Source organism: Phyllobates terribilis, unplaced genomic scaffold, assembly GCF_046119375.1.
Source record: "Phyllobates terribilis strain yellow unplaced genomic scaffold, ASM4611937v1 Scaffold_13__5_contigs__length_258822181, whole genome shotgun sequence".
In the NCBI taxonomy this organism is placed as follows: Eukaryota; Metazoa; Chordata; class Amphibia; order Anura; family Dendrobatidae; genus Phyllobates; species Phyllobates terribilis.
Window position 1 is genome coordinate 131762123 of NW_027362773.1, and position 16189 is coordinate 131778311.

Here is a 16189-nt window from a genome sequence, read left to right on the forward strand (position 1 = left end):
ACTACTTTTTTAGACCTTCATGGTAGTCTTTTCAATAAGTAAGAATGATACTCCACACTCAGAGCAGATAATGCATATTAAAGATTCTCTTTTTTATGCTCCATTGAATAAAATAACCCAAATTTTATAAAGTATACACCATAAATATGCTCTAACATTGAATTGTAGCCATCATCACTTTGGGGAGCTCCATTTAGTTACTTACATAACATTCATTGATCCATTTATTTTATTTCCTGTTGCCTATAAGGTGCCAACATATTCTACCGCTGTCTACAGAGATTGTCCTTGTCCCCTATGTGATGCAGATTCTAATTTGCCTACCTCCGGCACACACAATAGAGCCAATTGACCTATCGATACTGAGCGTGCATCTATCAAAGGTGTAAAAACAGGAAAAAAGTTTGATATACATTATCCTGAAAGTGAACCTTGAAGGACAGACTGTCCTTCTCTCTCTTACGCTCACGTCGGTGTACGATGTATTTACTTTTTCTCGTTTGTCTTAAAATAGGGAATTTCTGTTATCTATATTCATAAAAATATTGTTAAAAAAGTGTGAAAACTGCTTTCAGCCATATTTACTGTAGAGATAGTATGTGCAGTAGGGTCTGAGCAGTCCCCCGCGGCACAGCCTTATTACCCACCAAAGTATTCCTTTATTGTCCGTGAAGCCGGACGGCATATACACTGGGACTTGTATTGTATGGCGCAGAGACGTTCTCAGTTACCCTGCTGACTAAAATAGGGAATCTCTTGGTCATTTAATGGCCACTATCTTTTATCCTGGCGAGCAGCTCATAAAGAGCTGTCCCTTCTGAACAGTGGGATATTGTATGCGTGTGTTTCCAGCCATCTAATCGTCTCCAAGTAGTTATTGGCACTAAGGAAACAGCACATTGCGGATTTCTTTCCTCTCTTAATGAAACTCCTCAGTTCTTGTAAATGTAATTTCTACAGGGAAGAAGTGAGAGAACGAGGGTATTGAGGGAACATATTATGTCTTTATTGCTTTTTTACCTAATATAATCATGTAGAAAATCCCATGCCTGCTCTCCAGGAACAGATTGTGCCGAGTTGCCAGAAAGCCCCTCAACCCTTGTGTCTGTGAAGGGTCTGTTTTTAAGTGTAATAGTAGTAAGGAAAAAATATATATATATATAAGGTGGGTAGCACGGTGGCTCAGTGGTTAGCACTGCTGGTTTGCAGCGCTGGGATCCTGAGTTCAGAACACATCAAGGACAACATCTGCAAGGAGCTGGTATGTTCTCCCTGTGTTTGCGTGGGTTTCCTCTGGGTTCTTTGGTTTCTTCCCACACTCAAAACACATACTGATAAGGGAATTAGATTGTGAGCCTCAATGGGGACAGTGATGATGTCTGTAAAGCGCTACAGAATCTGATAAGTAAGCATATTAAATAAAATTACATAAGTGAGTAAACTAAATCAGATAAACCGTGCAGAAACATAAGAAAATCAGTATCATATTAAATGTTTACAGCAGAACTAGAAAAATGTAGAGCACGACATAGAGTAGTAAAGTAATCACAATTTTAAAATATATAATAATGAGGTACTCGCCTTGTTTTGTTGTGAGTGTCAGAACTACAATAGTAGCTTTACAACGTATATGGACGACAAGAGGTCTAGATCAAACATCTCCCGAGGGGCAACAGTCCTTTCGATTAGGTCCAATCATTATAAAAATAAAGAAACGTATTATTACCGCACATAAGGTCAGTATTGATATTAATTGTCTAAAAATGACATGTTTTAGGGAGTATCCAATCAGTAACCAACCAGTATAAAAAGAAAGAAACATGTTACTGCACGTAAGATCAGTACTGATATTTATTGTCTAAAAATAATACATTTCAGGGAGTATCCAATCAGTATAAAAATAAAGAAACATGTTACCGCACGTAAGATCAGTATTGATATTTATTGTCTAAAAATAACGCGCTTCAGGGATTATTCAATAAATAACCAATCAGTATAAAAATAAAAAACATACGTTAGTGCTCGTAAGGTCATTATTGATATTTATTGTCTAAAAACGCGTTTCAGGGAGTATCGCCTTCATCAAATAAAATATAAGTGTACCGGGGATGCTTCCTGAAACGTGTTATTTTTAGACAATAGAAATCAATACTGACCTTACGCGCAGTAACATAAGGTTTTTTTGGGGTTATCCCACACTTTTTGATATCAACTGTTGAGTTTGGTGAAAGTTTGCTTGATTTTGTGAGAAAGTGTTCCCCAGAGCACACACACAGCCCAAGAGATGCCTTGTAGTCAGGAATGGAAAGTTTGGATAGCGCAGAAGAATAGATGCATTTCATCAGAAAAATTGGAAAAGCACAGGTAAAACGGATAACAGGAGCCAGGTAAGAGGAAGCAGAATTGTAAAGTTTCAAAACCAAAGAATAGAACTTTGGGTGCAAGAATATTCCTGACAGAAGGATTTTGCAAGTAACTGAATTGAAGAAATGAATGAGAGGAACAAGTTAAATATAAATTCAATGCCACACTACAATGCCAATGTACACCATATAATATACAGTATTTATTTTACTCGCTTATAGTATATAGTGCCATCATATTCTACAGCTCTTTTCAGACATCACTATCACTGTTCCCATTGGGGGTCACAATCCAAATTCACTATCAGTTTATCTTTGGAGTTCGGAAGGGACCCGGAGGCAACCCACGCAAACACGGGGAGAACATACAAACTCCTTGCAGATGTTGCTCTTTGTCGGATTTGAGCCCAGGACTCCAGCGCTGCAAGGCTACAGTGCTAACCACTGATCCACTTTGCTTCCCCAGAATATCATATTATACGAGTGGTAGAAAAGATGGATTTAAAGAAGGGAATCCATTTTGGAGTTTAGGTATAGAAAAGATATGACAGAGAAGAAGAGATTACATGAAAAGAAGTGTACACTTGGGAATTTTTAGCATATATGTTATACTGGAAGTCAAATCTGTGTTGATCAGCTTGGTTTCTATAAAGAAAAAAGGGGACTACACATAATTCACAGCTCAACCCCAATAGAAAGAAAAAGTGAAATTGGTGCATAGTAAATGCAAATCTATAACATATTCCCCAGCTACAAGTGAGCTATTTATGATATTACTGTCTTATGTGGCCAGTAAGGCTCCCAGACTGGGCAGTAAGTGCTACCTCTATTCTCCCTATTATTACAAAACCCAAGAAAAACAAAACAAAAATGATCATATACCCTACAGTAATTAAATCAGTAAATGGTAATAGTACATGTAAGTACCATAGGGTACTTAATTAACGCTATTTTGATCAAGAAAGTATAAAAGCCATCCCACCACGTGAAGGTGCACCCATCGGGATGGTCCCAACCTCTCTCTATTATTAAAACTTCAAACCCATCTGAAAGAAAAAGTGAAATCAGTGCATAGTAAATGCAAATCTATAACATAATCCCCAGCTACAAGTGAGTTATTAATGATACTACTGTCTTATGTGCCCAGTAAGTGTTACGCAAGTTGAGGGAAAGACTAAGTGCAACACGAAGGGAAGAGGGGAAGGAAGCCCAAACAATAAGGAAAGGGGGAGTGGAGACCCCTAGGCAGATATAATATCACCCTGCCTACCCTACAGTCCCTATATAGGTTCCACACCTATCGCCGAGCAGGAACCTAAGCCCTGAATGTCCCTAGAGCTTGGCCCGAGACAGTTCCCTCCTTTCTACGAGTGGCCTCCGGACACTCAGGACCAGGTTTCTCAGGATAAGAGGTGTGGAACGAACGAACGAACCAGCCTGGGGGCATTCACCTCTGTGTTATGCTCGCGCCCGGACTGACTGGCGTGAGCGTGATTAGTGATCCCACTGTACCATGAACCATGTAGGGGCGTAACTAAGTATCAACCCGGTCCGACCAAGGTCGCATGGCGGCTCAGTCGACTCCGTGAACCAGGGAGGAACCGAGCAGAGGGACCAGGTTCTACTCCAGGTCAGACCCCGGTCACAGCTGTTGACCCACACCGGGGAATGCAGGAACAGGCAGGTTAGCTGGTATGCAGACAGGTGGGTACTGGCAGGCATGGCTGGTATGACGGCAGGTGGGTACTTAGCAGGCACGGCTGGTATGAAGGCAGGTGGGTACTGGCAGGCACGGGTGGTATGCAGACAGGCAGGTGCTGACAGGCACGGCTAGAATGCAGACAGGCAGATACTCGCAGGTATGAACGCAGGCTGGAAAGGGACCAGTACATACTGGGATACAGGAACAGAGCCGCAGGTGTGGTGGATTAGCAGAGCAAAACCACAGGAGCGGTGAACAAGCAGAGCTGAGCAAAACCGCAGGTGCGGTGAACAAGCAGAGCGGAGCAAAACCACAGGTGCGGTGAACGAGCAGAGCAGAACAGAACAGAGCAGAAGGTGAAAGCAGACAAGACAGGGCTCTGTTCGCATGGAACAGACTGGAAAATACAGGAAGATGGTTAGAACACAGGAGGTAGATACGGAGGCAGGGAAAGGGGACAAGCAGAACCAGATACACACAAGGTACTTACAATGAAGTAGTGACTGGACACAAAACTCACAAACAGAAGTGCAGAGACAACGAGTTGGAGTTAGGTGCCGGTTCAGACACTGCAGGAAAAGGGAAGGTACGGACATAGAGAGAAACAAGTAACGGGCTAGGACACTGTTCAGACAGGAACTGAACCGGGAACAAGATACAGGAACGAGCCTGAGAACTCAGCCCCCAGGGTGGTGGAAACAGACTAGAAGTCAGAGATACAGGTAGCAGCTCTGGGTACTCAGCCCCCAGGGTGGCGGAAACAGACTAGATACAGGACAGGACCTGGCAACTCAGTTGCAAAGACAAGCTGAGTGAAAGTGTTGCTCAGGCCCCTCCTACTGGGTGGAGGGGTTTAAGTATCCAGTGACTCACAGCAATAGGCTGGGGACGCATTAGGACTGTGCACACAGTAGCTATAAGAAACAAGCAGAAAGCCGCGCCGACGCCCTAAGCAATCAGACAAGAGACATGAACACAGCAGGTACTGAAACAAAGAGTGCAGCATGGACTGACAGGTAAGATTGCGGTCTTGCATGGTAGGAGGTGGTGCACCATGCAAATCACGCTGCCAGGGATGTTACAGTACCCCCCCTTTACGCCCCCTCTTCCACCAGCCAGCAAGGATTTTCTGAAGAGAATTTGGAGGCCGATCCTTCTCCTCAAGAAGATTTCCTCTTCTGTCCACTAGAGGGAACAAAGCTGGTCTCATCATCTTGGTAACTAGGATGTTTCCTTCCATTGGGCCATCCTCAGCAACAGATGAAGTGGGCGAGGTACCAGGAACAGGACACAGGAACGTCTCTCTCCACTTATTAATATCGGGTAGCACCCCAAAGGATTCACGGGACAACTGGAGATCCTCCACCGGGTTGGAGGGGTGCAGAGACTCAGGGGAAACCACCGCCTTGACGTGCACTTTGCCAAGCTTACTGGATGAAGTGGGTGAAGTACCAGGTACAGAGTGCAGAAAAGTCTCTTTCCATTTGTTATCATCGGGAAGTACCCCAAAGGATTCACGGGACAACTGGAGGTCCTCCACCAGATTGGAGGGGTGCAGAGACTCGGGGTTAGCCACCGCTTTGACGTACACTTTGCCAAGCTTACTGAATGAAGTGGGTGAAGTACCAGGTACAGGGTGTAGAAAAGTCTCTCCATTTGTTATCAGATAGCACCCCGGAGGATTCAGGAGGCAACTGGAGGTCCTCCGCCTGGTTGGAGGGGTGCAGAGATTTGGAGGTAGCCACCGCCTTGATGGACTTATTGCCAGTTTTCTTAGAGATGGAGGATCCTTGATTAGCGACCAACTTCAGTCTGGCCTCCGAGATGACACGTCTGCGAGGCGGGGGGCGGTGCCTAAAGCCAGATCATTGATACAATCGTCGAGACTGTGTGGGGACAATGCCTCCGTTTCCCTTCCTTCGGAGATTTCAGCGCACAGTGAGTCAGCGACTAGCAGATCTGGTGAAGAAGAAGAAGAAACTGCTGACTTTCCTGAAGATATGGGGACTGGACACCCCTTACACCTCAGCAGTCCCCCAGGAAACACCTTGCAGGATCTCCAGACCTGAGCGGGCACTAAATCTCTCGGCTCTGGACGACCTGTAGGTAAACCAGACAGCACCTGGAATGTGAACTTCTTCATGTGTAATGCTCCAATCTGGAGCTTAATTTGTACAGACATATTTTGACTGTTTCTGAGTAGGGCTCATCCTTCTGCTGACAGTGCACAAACCGGCTTCTGGAGTTGTCGGACGGGAATCAGACACCGACTCTTCAAGGCTTTAAGCCCGAAACTTCCAGTTAATCCGAGGCCTTCACTTGCCACGGAGACAGTCATGGTCATCTGTGGAGAGGAAACACTAACGCCAAGGGCTGCCTCTCCTACAGGCCTAATGTCTTGGGATTCTCCAACCTTCGCTGGACAAAGACCGTTAGGGGGTCCCAAACAACCGCAACGGGACCTCAATCCGATTTTGTGACTGAGTTCTGGCTTCTGCTTTGCCTGACTAACATAGTCATCCTTCATGGATTCTGTGCGGAAAGCTGCCTCTACAGGCTGGGGAACAGGAGGTCTTTGGGAGGACAGAACCTGGCGTGCCGGTTTACCTCTACGCCTTGCACGTCTGGACTGCCTCTTGAGGTTGGGAAGAGAAGTATTCTGTGGAGCATTGTCATCCTGTGTGAATTCTGTGTGGGCAGCAGTCTCTTCAGGCTGGATAACTGGTAGGCTACCTACACACATTACCCATCGGGGCTGCTCCAGCATACTGGGAAGGGAAGCTTTAGCAGAAGCCTCAGGATTAGGGTCATCGAAGACCATTAGAAAGGCCACCAGGAAGGCCTGCAGGTCAGAGACGATAGGATCCCATGCTTCCCATAGGGGGGTGATCCATTTCAAGGCATCACCCGCTAGGTAGGACATCATGAATGCTACTTTAACTCGATCGGTAGGAAAATAGTGAGCATAGAATTTGAAATGCAACATGCATTGCTCCACAAATGCACGGCTTCGTTTTGGATCCCCATAGTACCGTGGTGGATCCGCAGGAACGAGTGCTGATAGATCCATTTGTGCTGGTGCGTAAATCGCCTGGGCCACAGCTTGAGAAAAAAATTTTTCTTGGTGCACGTATTCGCCAGACAAGGATTCAAATGTCTCTGAGAGCGAAGGGCCGTGGGGCTCAACGGGAACCATGGCCTGAGCAAACTGTTACGCTCGCGCCCGTGAGCGTGATTATTGATCCCACTGTACCATGAACCAAGGAGTGCCTGGAGGGGCGTAACTAAGTATCAAACTGGTCCGACCGAGGTCGCACGGCGGCTCAGTTGACTCCTTGAACCAGGGTGGAACTGAGCAGAAGGACCAGGTGCTACTCCAGGTCAGACCCCGGTCACAGCTGTTGACCCACACCGGGGAATGCAGGAACAGGCAGGTTAGCTGGTATGCAGACAGGTGGGTGCTGGCAGGCACGGCTGGTATGACGGCATGTGGGTACTGGCAGGCACGGCTGGTATGCAGACAGGCAGGTGCTGACAGGCACGGCTGGAATGCAGACAGGCAGATACTGGCAGGTATGAACGCAGGCTGGAAAGGGACCAGTACATACTGGGATACAGGAACAGAGCCGCAGGTGCGGTGGACTAGCAGAGCAAAACCGCAGGAGCGGTGAACAAGCAGAGTGGAGCAAAACCGCAGGTGCGGTGAACAAGCAGAGCGGAGCAAAACCGCAGGTGCGGTGAATGAGCAGAAGAGAGCAGAAGGTGAAAGCAGACAGGACAGGGCTCTGTTCACATGGAACAGACTGGAAAATGCAGGGAGATGGTTAGAACACAGGAGGTAGATACGGAGGCAGGGAAAGGGGACAAGCAGAACCAGATACAAGGTACTTACAATGAAGTAGCGAGTGGACACAAAACTCACAAACAGAAGTGCAGAGACAACGAGTTGGAGTTAGGTGCAGGTTCAGACACTGCAGTAAAAGGGAAGGTACGGACATAGAGAGAAACAAGTAACGGGCTAGGACACTGTCCAGACAGGAACTGAACCGGGAACAAGATACAGGAACGAGCCTGGGAACTCAGCCCCCAAGGTGGCGGAAACAGACTAGAAGTCAGAGATACAGGTAGCGGCCCTGGGTACTCAGCCCCCAGGGTGGCGGAAACAGACAAGAAGTCAGAGATACAGGTAGCGGCCCTGGGTACTCAGCCCCCAGGGTGGCGGAAACAGACAAGAAGTCAGAGATACAGGTAGCAGCCCTGGGTACTCAGCCCCCAGGGTGGCGGAAACGGACTAGATACAGGACCTGGCAACTCAGTTGCAAAGACAAGCTGAGTGAAAGTGTTGCTCAGGCCCCTCCTACTGGGTGGAGGGGGTTTAAGTATCCAGTGACTCAGCAATAGGCTGGGGGCGCATTAGGACTGTGCACACAGTAGCTATAAGAAACAAGCAGAAAGCCCCACTGACGCCCTAAGCAATCAGACAAGAGACATGGACACAGCAGGTACTGAAACAAAGAGTGCAGCATGGACTGACAGGTAAGATTGCGGTCTTGCATGGTGGGAGGTGGTGCACCATTCAAACACGCCGCCAGGGATGTTACACTCTGATGCCGAAACCCACATCCTTTACTCTGGACCATAACCCTTCCAGTGCACCAAGTACTGTAGGGAGCAACGCTGGAGACAAGAATCTACAATCTTTGAAATCTGAAACTTCAAATTACCATTAACCATGATTGGGGGCAGCGGCAGGGGAGAGGACTCAAGAGGTTATACATATTTCTTAAGCAGTGACTTGTGAAACACATTATGGAGCTTAAGGGCCTGAGGTAGCTCAAGACGAAACGCTGCTGAGTTAATGACGGCGGTTATTTTATAGGGACCAATAAAGCTAAGCCCCATCTTCCAGGAAATAACCTTCAACTCGATATTCCTGGTAGACAACCACACAAAATCATTCACACTTAGGTCCAGACCTGGCGACCGTTTCCTGTCAGCCATATGTTTGTACCTGTCTCCCATGACCTTCAAATTACTCAGAGACCCCTGCCACACAAAGGAGAGCAATAAAGCAAAACTTTCCTCCTCCGGAACTCCCAAAGACCCTCCCCCACTAAAAGTACCAAACTGTGGATGGAAACCGTATGCACCAAAGCACAGTGACCTGCCGGTAGATTCTTGGCGATGATTATTAATAACAAATTCTGCCAACGGTAAGTAAGATGTCTAATCCTCCTGGTTTTCAAAGACAAAACACCTGAGGTAAGTCTCTAAGTTCTGATTAATGCGCTCTGTCTGTCCATTCGACTGAGGATGGAAGGCAGAGGAAAAGGACAGCTGCACCCCCAGTCGAGAACAGAAACCTTTCCAGAACTTAGAAACAAACTAGGTCCCCCAAACTGACACCACATTGGAGGGAACCCCGTGAAACTTCATGATCTCATTTATAAATACCTGAGCAAGATTCTTGGCATTCGGAAGTGCCGGTAATGCGACGAAGTGAACCATCTAACTGAACCTATCTACCGCAACCAAAACCACAGTTTTTCCTGCAGATACCAGTAGGTCAGTAATAAAATCCATGGACAAGTGTGTCCATGGCCTGCTAGGAACAGGTAGTAAAAGAAGAGTACCAGACGGACGGGTATGCGATACTTTAGAACATGCGAAAATTCTACAACCAGACACATATTCAACCACATCCGATACAACCCCGGCCACCAAAAACAACGAGAAACGAGGTCCGCAGTTGCCTTACCACCTGGATGACCAGCAAGCACAGAGTTGTGATGTTCCCTAATCACTTTGCGGCACAGATTAGAAGGTACAAATAACCTCCCCGAAGGGCAGGAGGCAGGGGTGTCCCCCTGAGCCTCCAACACCTCACCCTCCAGTCCAGGGTACAATGCCGAAATGACTACCCCCTTCTGGAATGGTCCCAATCAAGGGCAGCACGGATCTTCTCCAGATTCATCTGAAAACCCGAAGATGACAACAAGTACCCCAAAAACTGTACCTCCTGGACAGCGCAAACACATATTTCTAGTTTGGCATATACCGTAGTTTGTTATCCCTTAATATCTGAAGCACCTGTTTAACATGCCCCCGATGTGTCTCAAAATCAGGTGAGTAAACCAAAATATCATCCAGACAGATCACCACAAACCTGCCCACCAAATGCTGAAAAATATCATTTATGAAATGCTGGAACACCACAGGTGCATTGGTCAGACCGAAAAGCATAACCTTGACTATCGAAATGCCCCTCAGGGGTATTGAATGCTGTCTTCCATTCGTCCCCTTCTCTGATTCTAACCAGATTGTAGGCTCCCCTTAAATTCAACTTGAAGAACACCTTAGCTCCCACAACCTGGCTGAACAAATCTGGAATCAGAGGAAGAGGGTATGGATCTTGGATTCTAATTTGATTCAATTCCCAAAAATCTAAACAGGGACGGAGACCGCCATCTTCCTTCTTCACGAAGAAACCTGCCACCAAGAGCGAAGATGAGGGTCTGATATTTCCCTTCTCCAGACTTTCCGCAATGAAAGTGACGCACCCCCTGGGCCATGTGCAAGGGATACCCGGAGCCGGATCTGGATAGGGGTAAAAGTCCTTGTGGCGGTGACCCGGTCCGTGCCCAGGGTGTCAAACTAAGTGGCAGTCTATGGCAGTAGATGTTAACTTGATTGTCGACTACGCCACCCGTTGAGTGCGGCTTTGACGCCGCCGCTGCAGAGCAGTCCGCTGAGGCCGGTGGTATATGTGCAGCAGTGATGGTATAACCCCCAACGGGAGGGGTATGGCCTCAGGGCAGCAGGTGTGGATGATGGGGGTTGTGATGATGCAGAAAGAAGACTCAGAGTCAGGAGATGCAGTTCAGGGTTTTTACTTACTGGTGTTCTTTTGGTCACTCTGGCCTTGAGTGACCACCCGAGCCGTGCTGCGTCCACCAGGTCCTGGACTCGGCTAACCCCCAGGCGATTCCGGAGCGTGGTCCTGAGCTCCCTTCTGACTCTCTCTCTCTCTCTGGCCGTTCCCACCAGGGATCCACCTGTGTCCGGCTCCCTCGGGTCTCTTGTTGGTTGAACCTTCCCTGGCTTCCCTGACCCTATGCTCGGTGTGCCATTCTGGTGGATTTGGTGAGGGTCGTGGCAGATCCTGCCCACGACCTCCGGTTCCTGGCTAAGGTTTGTTTTGGCCTCTGCCAGCTTGGGATCCGGTACCCTTGTCTGCCAACCCTTCACCCTTTTGTCTTTATTCTGGGATCTTGGGGTTCCCTTCTTGTCTTTCTCTCTGGGTCCTTCTTTTCTCCTCTCTCCCTCTGCAGGCTTGGCTCTGGAGCTGGGCCCAGCCGGAGCCACAGCTCCCTGTCAGCCCTCCTGGCTGAGCTCCTCTGCTCTGCTCCTCAGGCTAAAAAGACCCTGTCCTAAGATGGTGCCCACCATATATACTCCCTCTATGTGTGAGCCCAGGTGACTAGCACCCAATGAGCTCCTAGCTTTACCCAGACTACTCCCCCTATCTGCCCCTACACTATTGGGATGTTCCACCCCCCCTCCCACTCCAGCCAGGGACAGACGCTGTCGTACCTGCACATATACTGGTGGGAGTACCGTAGTTCTGTCCCCCGGAAATGGGATGTATGTAGTGCATGCAGCCTACTGAGCTCAGTTCCACACTCCATCCTTACCCGGGAGTGGAATACCACACCTCTGGCTTGAGGTGTAATACCCCTGTAGCAGCCGAATTCTCAGGGTGCTACAAAAGCCTTCATGGCTTGTCTCTCAGGGCCAGAAAGATTATACAGTCTGGACTTTGGTAGTTTAGCTCCCGGGGTCAGGTTAATAGGACAGTCATATGCACGATGAGGAGGCAAATCCTGACGCCCCTTCTCAGAAAAAACGTCCTCAAAACCAGACAAAAACGCAGGTAAGGACTCTGTAGAGACTGCAGTAAGGGAACTGTTTAAACAGCTCTCATGGCAATAATCTCCCCATTCAATGATCTCTCTGAATTGCCAATCCACTATCGGATTATGGTTCACCAACCAGGGTAGACCCAGTACAATTGGAGTGGGAAGACCGTCCAGGACATAACAAGGAATTATCTCACAATGAACAGACCCCACCCTCAATCTTACATTATGTACAGTCTGAGTCAGAGCTTTCTGTGCAAGTGGTGCTAAGTCGATGGCAAAAACAGTAATGGGCTTAGCTAAGGTACAGCAAACAAGCCCATGAGTTCTCACAAACTCAGCATCAACCATGCTGACTCCACCTCCACTGTTAATTAACACAGAAATGTTCTCAGTCCTTCTCTCTAGCACCACCTCTGCTGTCGGGACAAACCGAGAACTGCAGGTTGATGACAAACACACCCCTTGATTATCCAACTCCAGACTACCAAGGGTTAATCGAGTCTTATTTTGCTTAGGAATCGAGGGACAGGCCCCAATAAAATGTCCCTTTTTTCCACAAAAAAAGCACACGCCTTTCTTTTTGCGGATCTCAGGGGTAACGTACGATGCAGAGGCATCCCCTAACTGCATGGGTTCTTCCACCTCCACCAGTACTGGTTCCCCCCAGACCGCTCCCCTGGCAAAGGGGCATTACACCGAAAAGACGGCCAAGGAGAAGGTAGTCTCACCCACCTATCCCGAAGGCATCTATCAACATGAATTGCCAATAATATGGCAGCCTCCAAGGACTCTGGGGTTTCATACACTGCCAAGGCATCTTTCAAACTTTCAGTAAGGCCCTGGCAAAATTGGCTTCTCAGAGCCGGGTTATTCTATTTAGTATCAGTTGCCCACCTGCAGAATTCGGAGCTATATGTCTCTACTGACCGATTCTCCTGCTGAAGGCAAAGCAGCCTGGACTCAGCCAAGGAGATATGGTCAGGATCATCATAGATGAGGTCTAGAGCCTCAAAAACCCCTCCACTGACTAGAGAAAAACTGAACCCTGTGGCAAAGAGAAAGCCCAGGATTGAGTATCTCCTTGCAACAGAGATCACAATCCCCATTGACTGCACCTCATCTCCAGAGGAGTAAGGACAAAGTTTAAAATATAACTTGCAAGCTTCCTTGAACACAAAAGAACTTGTCCCTACGTCCTGAAAACATGTCCGGGAGGTAAATTTTAGGTTTAAGCTGGACCGGCCTACTCGCAGAGACCCCAACATTAGGAGGTTGCAGCTGCTGCCGTTGCTGCTGAACCTCAGAGCGAAGGTCAGTCACCTCCAGAGACAGCTTGTGCAGCTGCTCTGCCAGCATTGCAACAGGATTAATGAACCAAGGGAGAGAGAAAAAAAAAACAACACAAATAAAACCATGTGTCAGTTTTTTTTTTCTTTTTTATGCACAGCCGGTGATAATGTCACGCAAGGTGAGGGAAAGACTAAGTTTTACATGAAGGGAAGAGGGGAAGAAAGCCCAAACACTAGGGAAAGAGGAAGTGGATACCCCTAGGCAGATCTAATATCACCCGGCCTACCCTACCGTCCCTATATAGGTTCTACACCTATCGCCAAGCAGGAAACTAAGCCCTGAATGCCCCTAGCGCTTGGCCTTAGAGAGGGAGGGGACAGGGTTAGTCAAGCCCCACTACAAACTAAAGATAACAAGGTAGACAAACAAAGGAGATATGACGCGCCCCCTGGGCCGTGGGGATACCCGGAGCCGGGCCTTGCGGATGCTGGGGGTTGTAGTCACCGTGGCGGCGACCCGGTCCGTGACCCAGGGCGGTCAAACCAGGGTAGTCTATGTGTAAAGATTATATAGTCCGACTACGCCACCTGTGGAACGAAGCAGTCCTCTGAAGCTGGTGGTATGTGCAGCAAGGTAGTGTAACTCCCCACAGGAAGAGTGTAGCTTCAGGGCAGCGTGTATGGATGATGGTGGTGATGGTGCAATGTGTCGCGGTGCAAGAATGATCAGAGTCCAGATGATGCAGTCCCAGATCCTTTACTCACGGTTTAAGCAGTTCCACTTACAGGGCCAGTGTAAGAGCCCACGGCATCCTGTGCTCACGCAGTAAGGAGCTCGGTCGACCCTCAGGTATCTCTGCAGTACTTCTCATGACCCCCTTCTGTGTGTCCTCTCTGGCCTCTCTCCTTGTACCTCACACCTAGCGGCACCTCTGTCCAGTGTCCTCGGGCCTTGGCGGGCGACGTGTGTTCCGTCCCCTGGCCCTATGTGGCTACCTTCCTGGTGGCTGGTGTAGGCGGCTTGCTGTACTTGAAGAGCTACAGCCTCTGGTTCCCAGTTGAGCCCTGTAGTCTCTGCTGGTTGGGGGACCCGGTTCCCCTTCTTCTGGCCTGACCTCCCTACCTCCTGGCAGCAGCTGGCGTACGGGTGGCGGTTGCACGGCCCGTACCCCTAGGGTCCCTTCAGTTCCTGTCCTGGAGCCTTCCTGCTCCCTCTTTCCTCTCCTTTCTCCTTCAGGCTCAGGCCTCTTGACTAGGCCTGCCTGTGGAGCTGAGCTCGTACAGAGCCCTGCTCCTGTCACTCTCCACACTCTGAACTCACTCCCTACTCACTGAACCAAGATGGTTCCTTCCTTTTATATCTCCTTCTCAGTGCGCCCAGGATCTACGTCCTCCACCCATCTACTACCTAGTTCCCCCTCTCTAGGTGGTTCCTCCCCACTCCAGCCAGGGATCAGGGACAGTTGTGCTCTCCCGTAGGAGCATTGTCGCCCTGTCCCCCGGAAATGTGGTGTAGTGGATGTAGTGTTAGGGTCCTGAGCCATACTCCTTCCTTACCTGAGAGTGAGATATCACACCTCTGGATGAGATGCAATACCTCTGTGGCGACCGAACCCTCAGGGGCGCCACAGATACACTTAGCTTGAGCAGACACCAGAAAGATAACGCCAACTGTCCTCCAAGGGCAACAGAGAAGAAACTAGCTAACTGCTAGTGCTCCAAGCCAACACAGAGTACAGGATATAACAATACTAAAGAGATGAGAGGATCAAGAAGGCGTCTGCAATGCCAAGCGCAGTGACCTTCTGCAGCCAGCTCCAGAGCGACTGTCTGTCACACCTGACACACCCGTGACAGTAAGGCTCCCAGGCTGGTCCGTAAGTGCTACCTCTACTCTCCCTATTTTTACAAAACCCAAGAAAAAAGAACCCCCAAAAAACAAAAATTAGCATATACCCTACAGCAATTAAAGCAGTAAATGGTAATAGTACATGTAAATGCCATAGGGTACTTAGTTAACACTATTTTGATTAAGAAAGCATAAAGCCATCCCACCATGTCAAGGTGCACCCAATGGGACGGTCCTAACCTGTCTCTATTATTAAAACCGAACCTCAACTGAAATAAAAAGTGAAATCAGCACATAGTAAATGTAAATCTATAACATGATTCCCAGCTACAAGTGAGTTGTTTATGATACTAATGTCTTATGTAGCCAAAGCCTCTCAGGTCAGACATTAAGTGCTACCTCTACTCTCCCTATTATTACACCTGCATCAATGGAAACACTAAAGCAGTGGTTAGAGGTGAAAAGAAAGGTAATTCAGTGTCCTTTAACCTCAAAGCGCTAACAGTTTTCAGTAATTGCCATGGGGTGGTGTCGACTGTGCCAAATTCAACTGTAGATCGAGAAGGAATAAGACTGACCCATGTCTCTCAGGTCTAGCAGTTAGGTAAGAAGAGATTCCTATGAATGTGGTAATGTTGATACAGCACACATCCATTAGACATAAAAAGTCCAATATTGTTTCCATTGATTAAAATCACCAATAGAAAAATAAAACATCGAGTTTTACAGATTTTGGACCCTGATATAAGGTTCTCGGTGATGACTAAGAACCCGTTATCAGTATTAGAAATGCTCTTGCATTTTGGACACATTTCAAACCCGGATATCAGGTTCTTAGTTAATTTATTCTGTTGATTAAAATACAAAAAATAAAGTTGATGTTTTTGCATTTTGAACCCTCATCTCAGGTTCTTAGTTATATGACTTATGAGTTTTGAACCCAATATCAGGGTTTGATGCGCGTAAACCTCGAGGTTATTTAATTGTAGTTTGTTGGATGTCCTTATCTTATGGATGCCTGCTGTCTCCCTTCTTGTCATATTTGCTTCAATGACACCGGATAC

At 47.8% G+C, this 16189-nt stretch overlaps 1 protein-coding gene across 6 annotated transcripts in view; it reads left to right on the forward strand.

The window, feature by feature from the left end:
• TSPAN4 (tetraspanin 4) overlaps nucleotides 1-16189 on the forward strand; it is a 791893-nt gene that overhangs the window by 694633 nt on the left and 81071 nt on the right. The gene's annotated exons all lie outside the window — the stretch shown is intronic.